The sequence below is a fragment of the Rhyacophila brunnea genome, unplaced genomic scaffold (assembly GCF_057557595.1).
Source record: "Rhyacophila brunnea isolate RB1 unplaced genomic scaffold, BYU_Rbru_1.0 scaffold_10, whole genome shotgun sequence".
NCBI classification, from domain to species: Eukaryota; Metazoa; Arthropoda; class Insecta; order Trichoptera; family Rhyacophilidae; genus Rhyacophila; species Rhyacophila brunnea.
This window is the reverse complement of record NW_028232752.1, coordinates 752,565-766,610: the sequence shown is the minus strand read 5'-3', so window position 1 is coordinate 766,610 and position 14,046 is coordinate 752,565. Positions and strand designations below refer to the sequence as shown.

The 14,046-nt window shown below is 33.4% G+C and overlaps 1 protein-coding gene across 2 annotated transcripts in view; it reads left to right on the top strand.

Annotated features, from left to right (window-relative positions):
* Nucleotides 1-14,046, top strand: part of rdx (BTB/POZ and MATH domain-containing protein rdx) — a 522,524-nt gene that overhangs the window by 222,676 nt on the left and 285,802 nt on the right. The window lies entirely within an intron of this gene.

Sequence of the window (14,046 nt, the reverse complement as noted above, 5' to 3'; positions counted from 1 at the left end):
ATGCCAATGTCCGAGATAGCCAACTACAATGTTTACAACATTGATTAAGCGCAATGTAATTTTTATTTCTATCAAACTGACAGGTATGAATAATATAATATATTGATTAACGTAGTGGGTAAGTACATTTTTGTCATTTTTTTTTCAATTAAGCAAGAGGATTTTATCGCACTGCATTGTAATTATTTTTGTTTACACGTGCAAGTCTTTTTATTTTTTAATTAATTGGCGGAGTAATGATATTAATAAGTATTCTTGCACTTTAACCCTTTGGCAAGGCCATCGTAATTGAATAAGCTATTATTTTTTCCCTAGTTCGATTTCAATAATATCTAATTATCATGTGAGGATGGCCAAAACGTCGTCTATTTTCTTCGTCTTAGAATACTCATGGCTAGATATTATTGACCAAGAGCTCGTTAGTCATTACTGAACGGTTTAAGACATTTTTTAGTTAACGTCTTGACAGATAAAACCAGTCTTTATATTAAACAAATTAAATACCTAGATACATAAGAAAAGTGTGTCATTGTTTCTTCTTCATATTTATTGTCCCGATTGTTAAGGAGCGGGAAAATACAGCCTTATAGGCAAACATCCTCCATCCATCTGGAGCGGCGTTGCTGGAGTTGCTTAAGCCCTTATTCGCTTTCTTTCAATGTCTTCCTTCCCTCCTGTCCCTGTCCAAGCTGCTAGAATCTTTTAAATATTATTTTTATTGTTTAATTGTAATGGAATATCTAAATTTTGTAATCCAATACGGTCCTGTTTCAGACAGGCGAGCTTTGCGAAACATTGTTCAATGCTTTTTAACCAGTCATCATAGAATTACTTAACCGCGTGCCATACCCATTATTATTGAGAGTACAGTGAACGCAATCTAAGCCTTAACTGTCTCTCAATTAATGTGTTTCAAGAGAGAGAGTCGTATGCCCTGAGCTACTAGACTTGCACCGTGTTTTCTTTATTCGTATTCGTGGCTGTATTGGGAGTAATTTCAACAATTTTCTTGAACAAAGAAAGAAAGTACAGTACCATGTGTTCATATCCTAGTTTGTAATAATTAAATGCTTTCACAGATATCTCTTATATAAGTTTAAGTCGGCATTTGTCCAGATTACTCAATCACTCGTTTTAATAGACATGTAAATTATTTGTTTTAAATTAATACGGTATCCATGTAAGTAATAGTCTTTAATAAGTTAGTATATTATATTTTAACATGTAGGAAGGTGAATTAATTGTTTTAACCTAATATAGTTTCCAAGTAAGTTGGTATTACTCTTGAATAGTAAAAGTGTGAAAGAGAGAGAGAGATCACTTCGGTAGGCTTGACAATGGTGTTATAGAAGAAATAGCAAACGACTTATAAAAACATCATGTAGCCTGTAGAATTTAATATAATTTTTATCTTCTAATGCTGACTCAATTAATGACATTCAGCATGACTACAATCACAGCTGACACAAAACGAAGTAGAAAAAAAATATATATATACGATGTTTACATGAGATGACAATGACACCAGTACAATGCCGGGTAAAGCTTTAAGCGGAAATATCCGAGCCATTTGTATCACTGAATGGCCTAAGGCAAGGTGACGCTCTGGCATGCCTTCTTTTCAATATTGCGCTAGAAAAGGCGATACGGGATGCAAAGATTGATGCCCGTGGCAGCGGCACGATATTTACTAAGCCTGTGCAGCTGCTGGCGTATGCCGATGATATCGACATCATTGCCATATCAGAATTGGCGCTGAAAAGGGCATTCACAGCACTAGAAGCCTCTGCCAAAAGAATGGGTTTACAAATAAACGAGGCAAAAACTAAATACATGCCTGTCTATGTCACACCACGAGAAGTCGCACCAAAGTTAGATATTGGTGCATACAAGTTTGATACGGTCGACAGTTTCATATACCTAGGATCTCTTGTAACTCGACATAATGATATTACAGAAGAAATCAACAAGAGAATCATGTCTGCGAATAAATGCTACTTTGGTCTGTAGACACTTTAAGTCCCGCTTACTATCTCGTCGAACTAAAAGCACTCTTTACAAGACACTTGTAAAGCCAGTGCTCACCTACGCATCGGAAACCTGGACATTAACTCTGCGAAATGAACGAGCCCTGAACATCTTTGAAAGAAAAATTCTCCGCCGTATATATGGACCGATCAGGGATGGCACCAATTGGAGGAGAAGATATAATGCTGAGCTCTACGGACTGTACGAAGATTGCAGCGCAGTTCAATCAATTAAGATTGGGAGACTGCGATGGCTAGGTCATGTGCACCGTATGAATGACAATGAACCGGCAAAGAGAGTGATGTCCAGCAAACCAATAGGACGTAGAAGAAGAGGGAGGCCAAAGATTCGCTGGTTAGATGGAGCTGCCAGTGACTGCCGTATTCTGGGGGTACCAAATTGGAAAGCGGCCACACTGGATAGGGACAGGTGGAGGGAGCTGTTGGAGGAGGCCAGGACCCACACCGGGTTGTCGCGCCCCTGATGATGATGATGATGATGTTTACATGCAAATTGTGCAATTATCCAATTATAGAATTTGAATGCATTTTTAAACGATTGCTTTTTTTATAACAGGATTTTTAAGGAGTCGGGAGTAATTTTATTGTCGGTAGCTTTCGTTCAACACATTGGGTCATTGATCTGGATTAAACACACATTAAATTTGTGGTTTCAAAGGTAGGAACTTAGACAAAAGGTACTCCATAGTATGATTATATGGTAGGTGAGGTGGTATTCAAACTGTTTTTTTGGCAATAATGTTTAAAAAACAAATTTAGGGCCCAGTGAAAGAATCACTAAATGAGCCGTGGTTTTAAAACTACTAACTGACTTAACGAATCAAACAATAAATGCAACGGTGACGTCCCCATACAAAAAGTTGGCACAACTTTAAGATATCCAAAAGGAGGGCTAGTAAAGAAATGTATTTTTAGTAATTTAGTAATCTAATTAAATAAAATCGATGTGAAATAAGTAAGTATATTTGTTTATGGTGATTAATTACTGTATATTTAAGATTGGTATGTTTATCGAGCGAATTGAATCGTTTTGTATGCGCATTAAACCTTATTGCGTATTATTTCATCCCACATAAAAGTTCGAACTACACAGTCATTGTACAATATTTTGTTGAGTAATTTATAAACTCAGAAATTAATAGATACCGTGCGTTCTATTTACACCTGTTTAACTTATATATTATTATTAATATTGCGTTATTATTCTACAAGCAAGTTAAATACTTTAATATGAATTATTGTCTGTTTTTTTCCTTGTGTGAAAATTGGCAATCCAGTCAGTTGTATGAGTATGCATTTCTTATTTTTTCTGAAAATACTATTACTATAAATATTCGGATTAATTGGTAAAACTGTCTTAACTTGTCTAATCATTATCAGCATTTATTTATTAAAAAAAAGCAAAACGAACGAAAGTCAAACAGTGAAAAGCGAACATGCCTTATAGGAAGAAAGGCAATCGGAAAAAAATCGTTTGACCAATAATTATTATCGAAAGGAAAAATAGGTAATATGTCTAAAATAAAGACAATTTATATTATCTGTATGTGCATTGTTTCCAATGCAATAATAACATATATTCAGCAGATGGCGTCATCCGTTGGTTACCTATTTTGCTACTTTACGTGATTAAATACCTCAATAATAATACATAGTTCATTGTTTACCAAACCTAATTTAGGCATGTGACACCAGCTTTTAAAATATTCTCAAAGCAAATTGAATGATATATTTGAAAATCGACTCCAGTTGCATAAATATTAGTTAATTTCGTTATAATTAGATTAAATTGATAAAGCACATTGGACGAAATCCAATGGATACGGGTTCAAGTCCCGCCCATTTCCTAATTTTTTTTCAAGATTTTTTCTATGTGTGTTTCTGGGGGTTTTCTAATTATATATGTATGTGAATTAACCTGAATTAATATTTCTATATTACATATTAAAGCTCTGTATGCGTAGAATTAGGTTTTTGTTCAACCTCTTAAGTAAGTACGTAATATTTGCAAATACCGAAGGAAGCGTTGTTATATTATTTTGTAAGAAAATGTCCTTTTGAGGCGGACGAAACCGGTCCAAATATAATTAATAAAATTGGAATAAGTAGGTACTATAAAATAAAATAAAAATAATAATTTTGTAAGGGAACAATGTATCGTCTTCAAGAGAATCAGTGTACGAGTATATCTGCCCACAGTGGCCTAGCGACTACACGTCAGGTTTATAAAGATAAATATAAAAATATAGTGAATAAATCCCGAAATTGTCAAAACATCAACAAAGTGGCGCATGGTTAAGAAATTAGTGTGTTGTCTAATACATAGGTTGCCGTTTTTATTTCGGGAATTTGCAACACTGGTGTTGCTAGGTGCAATTTGACTGTGTGTGAACTGATAATGCAAGATCGTCATGTGACATACCGTCAGAATGAGGCATCTCTGGGCATTAGTAACACTAGCGTGTATATGATCTTGCATGAACATTTAGACGTAAGGAAGCTATGTTCGCGTTGGATCCCGCATAATTTCACAATCGCACAAAAAGAGGCGCGGGTAGATTGGTGCAAGAAAATGCTCAAAAAATACGATCGAGGTGCTTCAAAAATCGTTAATAAGATTGTTACAGGTGACGAATCTTGGATCTATACGTATGACCCCGAAAGTAAACAGCAGTCGACCGTATGGTTCATCCAAAATTAGTTTAAACCAACAAAAGTTGCTCGCGCTCGAAGCACTTCGAAGCAAATGGTCGCTTGTTTTTTCGGAAAAACGGGCCATATCGCAATTGTACTTTTAGAGAATCAAAGAACAGTCAATTGTGAATGGAACACAACCATTTGTTTTCCAGAAGTTTTTGGCGAAATGAGGAAAAGCAACAGTCGGCGTCAAATCATCCTTTATCAAGACAATGCGAGCTCTCACACATCAAATTGATGGGTCATCCGCCGTACAGACCCGAGTTGGCACCAAATGATTTCTTTTTATTCCCGACAGTCAAAGATAAATTGCGTGGTCAACGATTTTCTACACCAGAAGAGGGGTTAATGCATTCAAAAACCATGTTTTGGAGTTACCTTCTACAAAGTGGCAAAAATGCTTTTCAGATCGGCTCAAACGCATGGAAGATTGTATTAACTGTCGTGGAGAATATTTTGAAAAACAATAAAACTGTTTTCATTGATAAAAAAATCGTTTTTGTTTGTTATTCCCGAAATATAAACGGCTACCCTCGTAGGTACACAATCATTAAAAAAAATAGAAACATGGATCTGGAAGAACCATCAGCTAAATAAACGTGCACCTCTGGTATTTTTTTCTAGTTTTTTAATAGTAGGTAACCATTATATCCGATGCCTTTCATTTGATTATTCCATGTAATAAATGTACGTGGTAATGTATACAAATAATACGTCATATTATGATATTTCTACTACGAATTTATTGATCCGTGAGAAGCGTTTACCTAACTGGTCACTGAGCATGTTGAATGAGTTATTATCCTTTCGTTTAATCCCTGTCGCGCAGCTAGAAGCTTTTCGCACATCGTCGTCCGCTAAAAGCTTAAGTTTTTCGACGTCCGTTTCCACGCGGTGTCTCATAAAATGCATCCGAGAAAAGCGCGCCCCGTCTGCCTTGCATTGTGCACTGACGGCCGCATCTGTTCTAGTCTACCATGTATGTAGGTACGATTAGTCAGTATTTATTTGGTTTGACATTGGCTCGCACTTTATATTATTTGCAGTATGTTATATAATATATTATATTAACTAAAATAATATTTAATATTTTGGATCAAGCACTTCATATTATATAATACGACATAAGTATGTATTTAATCCACACAATTAAATGAATATTGATGTAATGGTGTTATGATAAACTAGGTACATTGACTTATAGTTTCCCGAATTGCAGAGTGATTCTTGATTCCTCACGAAAGCATTTATTGTGAATTATTAAAAAAAAACGTGTAGATATATTTATTCGGCTTTTGATTAGATAACTTAGAAAGACTTGTGGTTTTTAATAAAACATTTTTTTGCAAAAGTGTAAACGTTTTTATACACTTAATATAATTGTATAAACAAATAATAAAATTGATCTAATCAGAAAATATAAAAATATGGTTTTTTGACCGTCGTCTTTGTTTTTATGGGCTTACTTCCCATTGGAAATATCAAGTTTAATATGGAATTTGTGTTCAGCATCATAAAACACATGTTCAAATTGAAAAACAATCCAATTAGATTTATTATATGATTTTTTATCACCATATTGGTATTTTATGGACTTACAATAATTTTTCAAGTTTATCTTTGAATTTATTGAAAAGGATTAAAATTAAGCGGTAATTATAGATAATTGTATTTTTCTCCGCCATTTTAGATTTTAGGGTCTCCTGGTTTAATTTTCGAGCGGCCAATTTCTTAAAAAATATTCCTACTCGTCATCCCAAATTTCATGGTTATATACAAAAGTGCACATAGATTTAATTAATTGTTAGCTATGCAGCCAGGTCATTAGTGCTTAAGTCACTTCAAATCAAATGCTTAACATCAGAAGAAGTGAGAAAAACGAGCGTAGTGTTTATTATTATCTTTTAGAATATCTCAGTTAAGGCTTACTTAACGTTGTCATTTCTGAATTTGACCATACGAATTATACAAATCTCATAACCAAGGTGCAGAGCAGAGGTGTTATGGTAATTTTCAATATATTTTAATGGAACGGGGAGGGTTGCACTGCTCTGGAGTAGCTTGTACAATAATTAATATCTGTATACTTTGATGACAAACAAAACCGCGTATCCTCTAAGACTATATTTTACCTTTATTTTAGGGAGTTGTGGCACGCCTCTGTGCATGCCCGCTTACATTTTCTATTACCGTGCAAAACCGACAGTTTGTTTATTAACTCCGATATATTTTCGTGACGCTACCAGTAGCCACGTAAATATGCTTTGTCTTTTGTAGTCTAGCTCAGTATTTCCTAACATTTTTACATAATACGGACCGGTGACATAACAGTATGAATGCGAATACAAAAAAATGTGACGGGTGAATAAAATGCGGACAATAATTAAATGGCTTTGTAACTTAGAGATAAATATTTTTCTTCCAGTGATATTCTTAACTGAGACAAAGTTTGCATTTTATATATTATCGTCACCTCAATAATACAACTAGATAACTTTGATTTTCACAGTTTTTGAGATAGCTATTGAATATGATTCTACATTTCCTTCTCTACAAAATGATAGAACTAGGTACCTAAGTCAGTAGTTAATGGGAACTGTATTGATTATGTATTTGAAAATATCAAATAACGTAAAAACCATAGATGCAAAATAATATATCTACAGTATTCTTTCATACAATTAAACAATGTTTAATTGTTCCCAATTAGACAAGCACAATTTTCCATTTTTATTTTAAATAATAATTATAGCCTAGATTTATATTAATCAAGTAAAGTTTAAATTTAATTTTTCCAACAATGACTTAATCATAGTTATCTAGCTGTAGTATTGAGGTGACGATATGGACATATTTGATATCAGAAGACAGACAACTCATTTTTCTCGGTATTAAGTGTGCATGAAACGAAGTCTTTCAATTAATTCATAGATATCGATTACAATTTTGATCTAACTTTCAATGATGACTTATTTTTCTGGTTGATTTCGGCAGCAATTAAAAATTCTTGCAAAAGTGTTAACTTCTTCCACTTGTACACGACTGTCCCAACAACACAGGTATTTTTCAAGCGTGTTCATTTTATTTCACAGATTGACAAGTTGATTGTGTTTGGAATTTATTGGTAGTGCATTATAGTGCATTTTTCTTTCGGTGAGAAAAGTGTATTTTTACTATTGTTTTAATACTTATTCTACATAGTTTAATAACGATCTCGACCGCTTTTGTTCGCTTCAATTGGACATTTTCAGTTGCACAGAACAAAAAATTTATGTTCCGTGGTCAACTGATACAAACTGTACAATATACTTAGTATTATAAGTACAAAAAAAATTAAGGAAAAACATTATTTATTGAAATACGTATTAATAATTTTGACTGACTTGGGTAGGTCATAAGTTTTTACCTACTTTATTGTATTGATTTATTATATAAGTGAGAGTTAAAAGTGCTCGTTGTCAGTGTGTGTTTGCCTTTTGGTGAGTATACACAGCGCCTGAAGATGCCGAAAGGCGAAATCGGGGTCGCAAAAACGACTTCAATGGAATGGTATAAAACTTTAATTCATTAGAATAATTTTATTGTTTTTGTGGTAGGATGTTTATTTTAGATCTGGAATTGTGTTTGTGTATTGTGTTGATGTAAGTCTTCCAACTTATTTAACCTGTATCATGAGTGATATTATGTTGTATGATAATATATGACACTTGTTCTCATTACGATTTAAAGTAACTTTTCATTACTTTTAATCGTATGTTTCTACTGTGGTCGGTGAAAGCTTTTTTTACTTTCTTGTAGATTGGTCTTCATTATTATATTACAGGATGCAGATGCATTACTTATGTACTCATTTCAAGAGATGTTTATTTAGCTACGTATTTTTTCGACTTATACGAGGTATGCGTATAAATGCGCTCCCCAAAGTCATAGACATTTTCAATGATGTACTTTGCATTTTGTTTTTGAAACTTTATTTTTCTGTCTAAAATTGTATCTTTTTTGATTTCAAAATTTTATTTTTCTGTTTTAATTTGTACTTAAGTATGTTTTGATTTATTTTGTTTTTCTGTTATTATTATTGTATTATATTCTATATTGTAATATTTGTTATAATGTAAATCTCATGTTGTGTACGTCTTGAATTTAGATGTGTTATGTCCACAATGTTTTGTATTCTTAAATAAATAAATGAGTAGTCTGCCATTCTGGGCAGTGTTGACCTGTGTATCCCTGATAACTATCTTAGAAATAGAGAGCATCAGTTTATTTCACTGTTTATTCTCCCAAGGTGCAGAACCAATCTGCCACTGGTAATGCCAATTGAGAGGGCTTTAACTATGTTCAACCAAATTGCTTCGGGTATTGATATATTCCACTTGAGTGAGGGTTTTCGGTGGACGCTATTATACGAATTCTTGAAATAGGGTCTCCTTAACAAACTTGGTGTACTTCTTCCTACTAAACTTCCATAATATATTATGTATAATTAATTGTATTTTCACTGCTTTTGTATGTTCATATTATGTTCTCTTTTTTATTGTTTTTATTACTTCTTCTTTATAATAATGTTTCATGTCATGTTGTAAACGTCTTAAACTTATAATTTGTAATGTCCACAATATGTTAAAAAATAGATTGAAAATTGAAATTATGAAGTAGGCACTAACACGTCTCTATGTTATGCAGAAAGGAAGTTTAATGGAAAAAAATATTGCTAGATATGATAATAGTATTGTTTCAATTATTTAATTTTTAACGAACTGTCTTGAAAAATAATATTCCCATCTGATTGATACTACCTACCTGTACTTATTCCAAAATACTTAGCATAGTAACAATGAGTCGTTCACAGAGATGCTGTACCCCCATACATACTAAAACGAAGTTACAAAAATAGTAAAATGTATCTAGTAAAACAAAAACACCGCGCAGTAGTCAACCTCACGTTCGCCATAATATATCACTTTCCTAATAAAATTACTACGAGATGCGCGGAATGGGTTACGAGAGGTAAGTTGACCCGAGTTATATAAAAATGAGTTATTTCTTTTTATTTTAATATATATTATATCATAATCTGCCGGCGTCGATCCACTGCTAGATGAAGGTCTCCTCTAGCTCCCTCCAGTCTTCTCGGTCTGTATTTATTCGCTGCCACGTACATCCACCGAACTTTGTGAGTTCGTCTATCCAATTCGTTTTAGGGCGTCCCTGTGGGCGTTTAGTGACCTTTGGGTATCACTGTATGACAGCATCTGTCAACTTTTCAAACGATATATCCAGCCCATTACCATTTCATTTGCTCATCGATATTATATAGTATGCTGTGTTTAATAATATGTCTCTTTTTGAATGTTTTTTCGAATTCTATCGATATAATTATTGTCGAGAAATAATTATCTTTTAGTTGTTGTAAGTAACACCCACGACGGCCGCGGGGCTTAATCGTCGGCCTATAACGCCGTGGGTCCCAGGTTCGAATCCTGGGTCTGGTAAGTACACATATTGTTTTTCAATTTGTGTACGAGTCAGAGTATGAACCTAATATGTTGAGCAAGTGGCTGACATCCATTTCTCGTAAAAACAAAACCTAATGGAGGCCCATATAATCTTATTAGGATCGGACATGGTCGAAAAAAAAGTATGTACTTATTACCATTTGGCATTTTCGGACACTACGCACTCACTAATGGTAAATATACACTGGTAACGAATACAGATAAAATTATAATATAATAAATTAATACAACAAAAATGGTAAAAAACGTTATTACTTACTAAATAAAATAACAAGTATAAATAATTACAAGATAAAAAGAACTTTTTATATACAACGTTTTTAAATTTTCTGTTGAATCATATAAACTTGAATTGACTAGCTTAAACGATCAAAAAAAATTGTACTTGATAGACATACTGAATAATGAACTGTCATTCCATATTGATTTCCATAGTAACGCACATAGGTATATATTATTCAATAATTTAGTTTCTAGGACCCCCTAACAACCAATAATGGTATCGAAATAACTTTTCATACAAGACAGAATTAACTAAAAATGAATTCAATTCTACTTAAAGATGGCTAAATGTATTTAAAAAATACATTGGCATCGTGTTCTGATATATTGTAAATGTTTCAAATGTCTAGCTAGTCGGGAAGTTAGTTGTAAAATGATTGCCAGATTTGTACCGGACAAACAACCACCGGACAAATAAGGATACGACCTAAGAAAAACGTTGTAAAATACAAGTTTTGAATACATACTCACTATTAATACATTCAGTGAGCGTGTATTGATTGTCGACAAACTGTAAGGAATTTTAAATAGAATAGTACAACACTTAAATTCAATAAAATGTATAATATATTTATTTACTGTGTGCTATACGTCCCAAGTATGTGCACCCAAGGATGTTTTATGATAACTGCATAATATATTGTATTAACCTTAAAAAAAGATTTTGTGGAATTAATTACCCTAATAAATTAACGATATTCATAAATCTAATATCTCAACAGCTGTCAACTGTTAATTTAACAACATTAATTCTATGATAGAATATTAGAAAAATGTTTATTTTATAATTTAATAAAAAAACTGTTAAGTTTCATAGATTTATTACCCGTGTGAGCTTACGATATTTGTATATTAATTATTATTATTTTTTATGAAAGATTTGACGCACATCGTCGTAGACTATAATATTATAATAGAATAAATTACATAAACTCGAATTAGTATACTTAGTAGGAGCAATAATTTTTCTTTATTGACATCAGTGCTAATTATAAGAATTTATCAAAGTCAAACTATGTTCTTTTTAATAATCGTCATATAAGGCATTCGCGATCCATAGCACTCATAGCAGAATGAAGGCCTTTCCTTGCTATTTCCACCCTCCACTATTTCTTTGCCATGTACTTACGCTATACTCGATTACCTCATTGATCCAACTCTCGATCATCGCCCTTTTGTTCTTTTAATTCCTAACTCGGAGGTGTCACTTTATAACTAACCTGCCATTGGTGATGCCAATTGGGAGGGCAATAACTCTCTTCAACCAAATCGCTTCGGATGTTGATATATTCCACATACGTGAGAATGAGTATATAAATTCTTAAAATAGGGTCTGCTTAGCTCATTCGATGTATACTTCCTTGTGTCTAATTAATATTTTTTTGTATTTACACTTTTCTACTGTTTAATAACTTCATCATCAGCCGGGGTCAATCCACTGCTGGATGAAGGCCTCCCCAAGCTTTCTCCAACTCTCTCGGTCCTGTGTCGTTCGCTGCCACGTATTTCCGCCGAACTTTCCCATTGGTTTCTCTTACGGTCCTTTCGCGTGATGCCCAACATGCACCTCTCCATGCCTCGCTGTGTGACTCTTAGCCTTTGGACATCTCTCGTGTTGAGGGTCCACGTCTCGCAGCCATACGTGAGCACGGGTAGCACACATTGGTTGAACACCCTACGCTTAAAACATAATGGTAGGTCACTCTTGAAGATACTATTCAGACGTCCGAAAGCACTCCATCCCAGCTTTGTTCTTCGAGCAATTTCATCGTGCATGCTTCCGTCTATGGGCACCTGCTGTCCGAGATAGACGTAGCTGCTGACTTGCTCGAGTTGGGTGCCAGAAATATTTCTTTTTTATATAATAAGTACTGTTTTAATAATGTTTCTTTGTTTCTAAATGTCATGTTGTGAATGTCTTAAATTAATACTATGTAGTGTGTTCACTATACGTAAAAAAATGAAAAAAATTTGAATTTGAATAAGTGATATTTATTGTAAAGTCGGTTGGAAGCAGAAAGAAAACAGAAGAAATATTTAAGAAAACTATTTTTACGTGTTTAATGTGTTGTGTAACAAATTATAGTAGTTAAATTCGTAGTGATTACTATATTTTCCAAATAAACATACATACGTAACGAAATTTCTCCAAAATTATGAGTCAACTACAAACTCCACTGAATAATTTACTGAATATATTTGACTATAAGTTGTTAATTTCATGAAAACTTACGATATAGTAAAATGTGTGTTCATAAAATAATAATTTGACTTCTAATTTGTCAAATATGGCTTTATCTTCAATTCTTATACGATAACGTTTACAAGGGCACTGTTTTGTGGTATTAATATATTTTATGTGGTCTTTAAATGTTGATATGTAAGATAATAAAAAAACAAGGTTTTTCCTACTAATTCTACAGATTATCTATCTAGACCAGGGAGGGGCAAACTTTTTGGATGGAGGGCCAAATTCAAGAATTCAAAATCAGCGGGGCGGGCCGCAAGTAAAATACCATTTTTAGATAAATAATACACTATTTATTATCACGAAAAATAAACATTACAAAAAAATAATGAGAAGAATGAAACTGTTGTACATTTTTGAACATTTTTTTTAATTCAGGTGTTAATTTTGTAGTTGATATTCTCAAAACTGCTTGTAAATGGGCATCGGAGATATTTGATCGTAAAGAATTTTTATTGAGGTTCATGATCGAAAATGTTTGTTCACATAATAGGTTCATCCAAAAATAACGAACATTTTTCTTGCATAATCTTTAAGTCGGTCGAATTTGTCTGAATCAAGGGCATTGTAAAATTTGGAGATTACTTCACGACGATGCAATTCTCTTAAACCAGTGTCACACTGCAGATCAATAATCTCAAGTTGTAGCTATGTCGGCACACTATCAATATCTATTGAAATCGATGTTCAACGTAGAAAATAGTGGTTACATAGTGTGAGACGAGACGCAAGGAAGACGTACTGAGATAATACATTTACGTAACAACAAATTATTGTCAATATATTTTTAAAAATTATAAAAAAGTTATTCATAATCAGAAGTACAATTGATGGCGGGCCGCAAAAAACACCCGGCGGGCCGTAGTTTCCCCCCCCCCCTCCCTGATCTAGACTAAGCTCGCAAAGATACTCAAAATTCTTTATTTTCACACTACTCCGTCCCTTCATAAATAATTAATAATTTAAACATCGGGGCATCTTATTTACAACATCTTGCTTAAGTATGTTCGGTAAGTAGAAACATATTATATAATATAAGTGATAAAAGAATGCAAATTTGTCACGGCATCTTCCTGTTTCTTCCCTTATAGAAAGTGGATATCCAGGTTGAATATTTTTTTCTGAAACGGGCGGGCAGTGGGCCAAATAACTTAGCAAACTATCGGCATAGTTTGATACCGCGACAAAAAATACACTAGCACGGATTTGAACCGAAATATAGTAATATTATAAGTTACACTCCTTACCACTG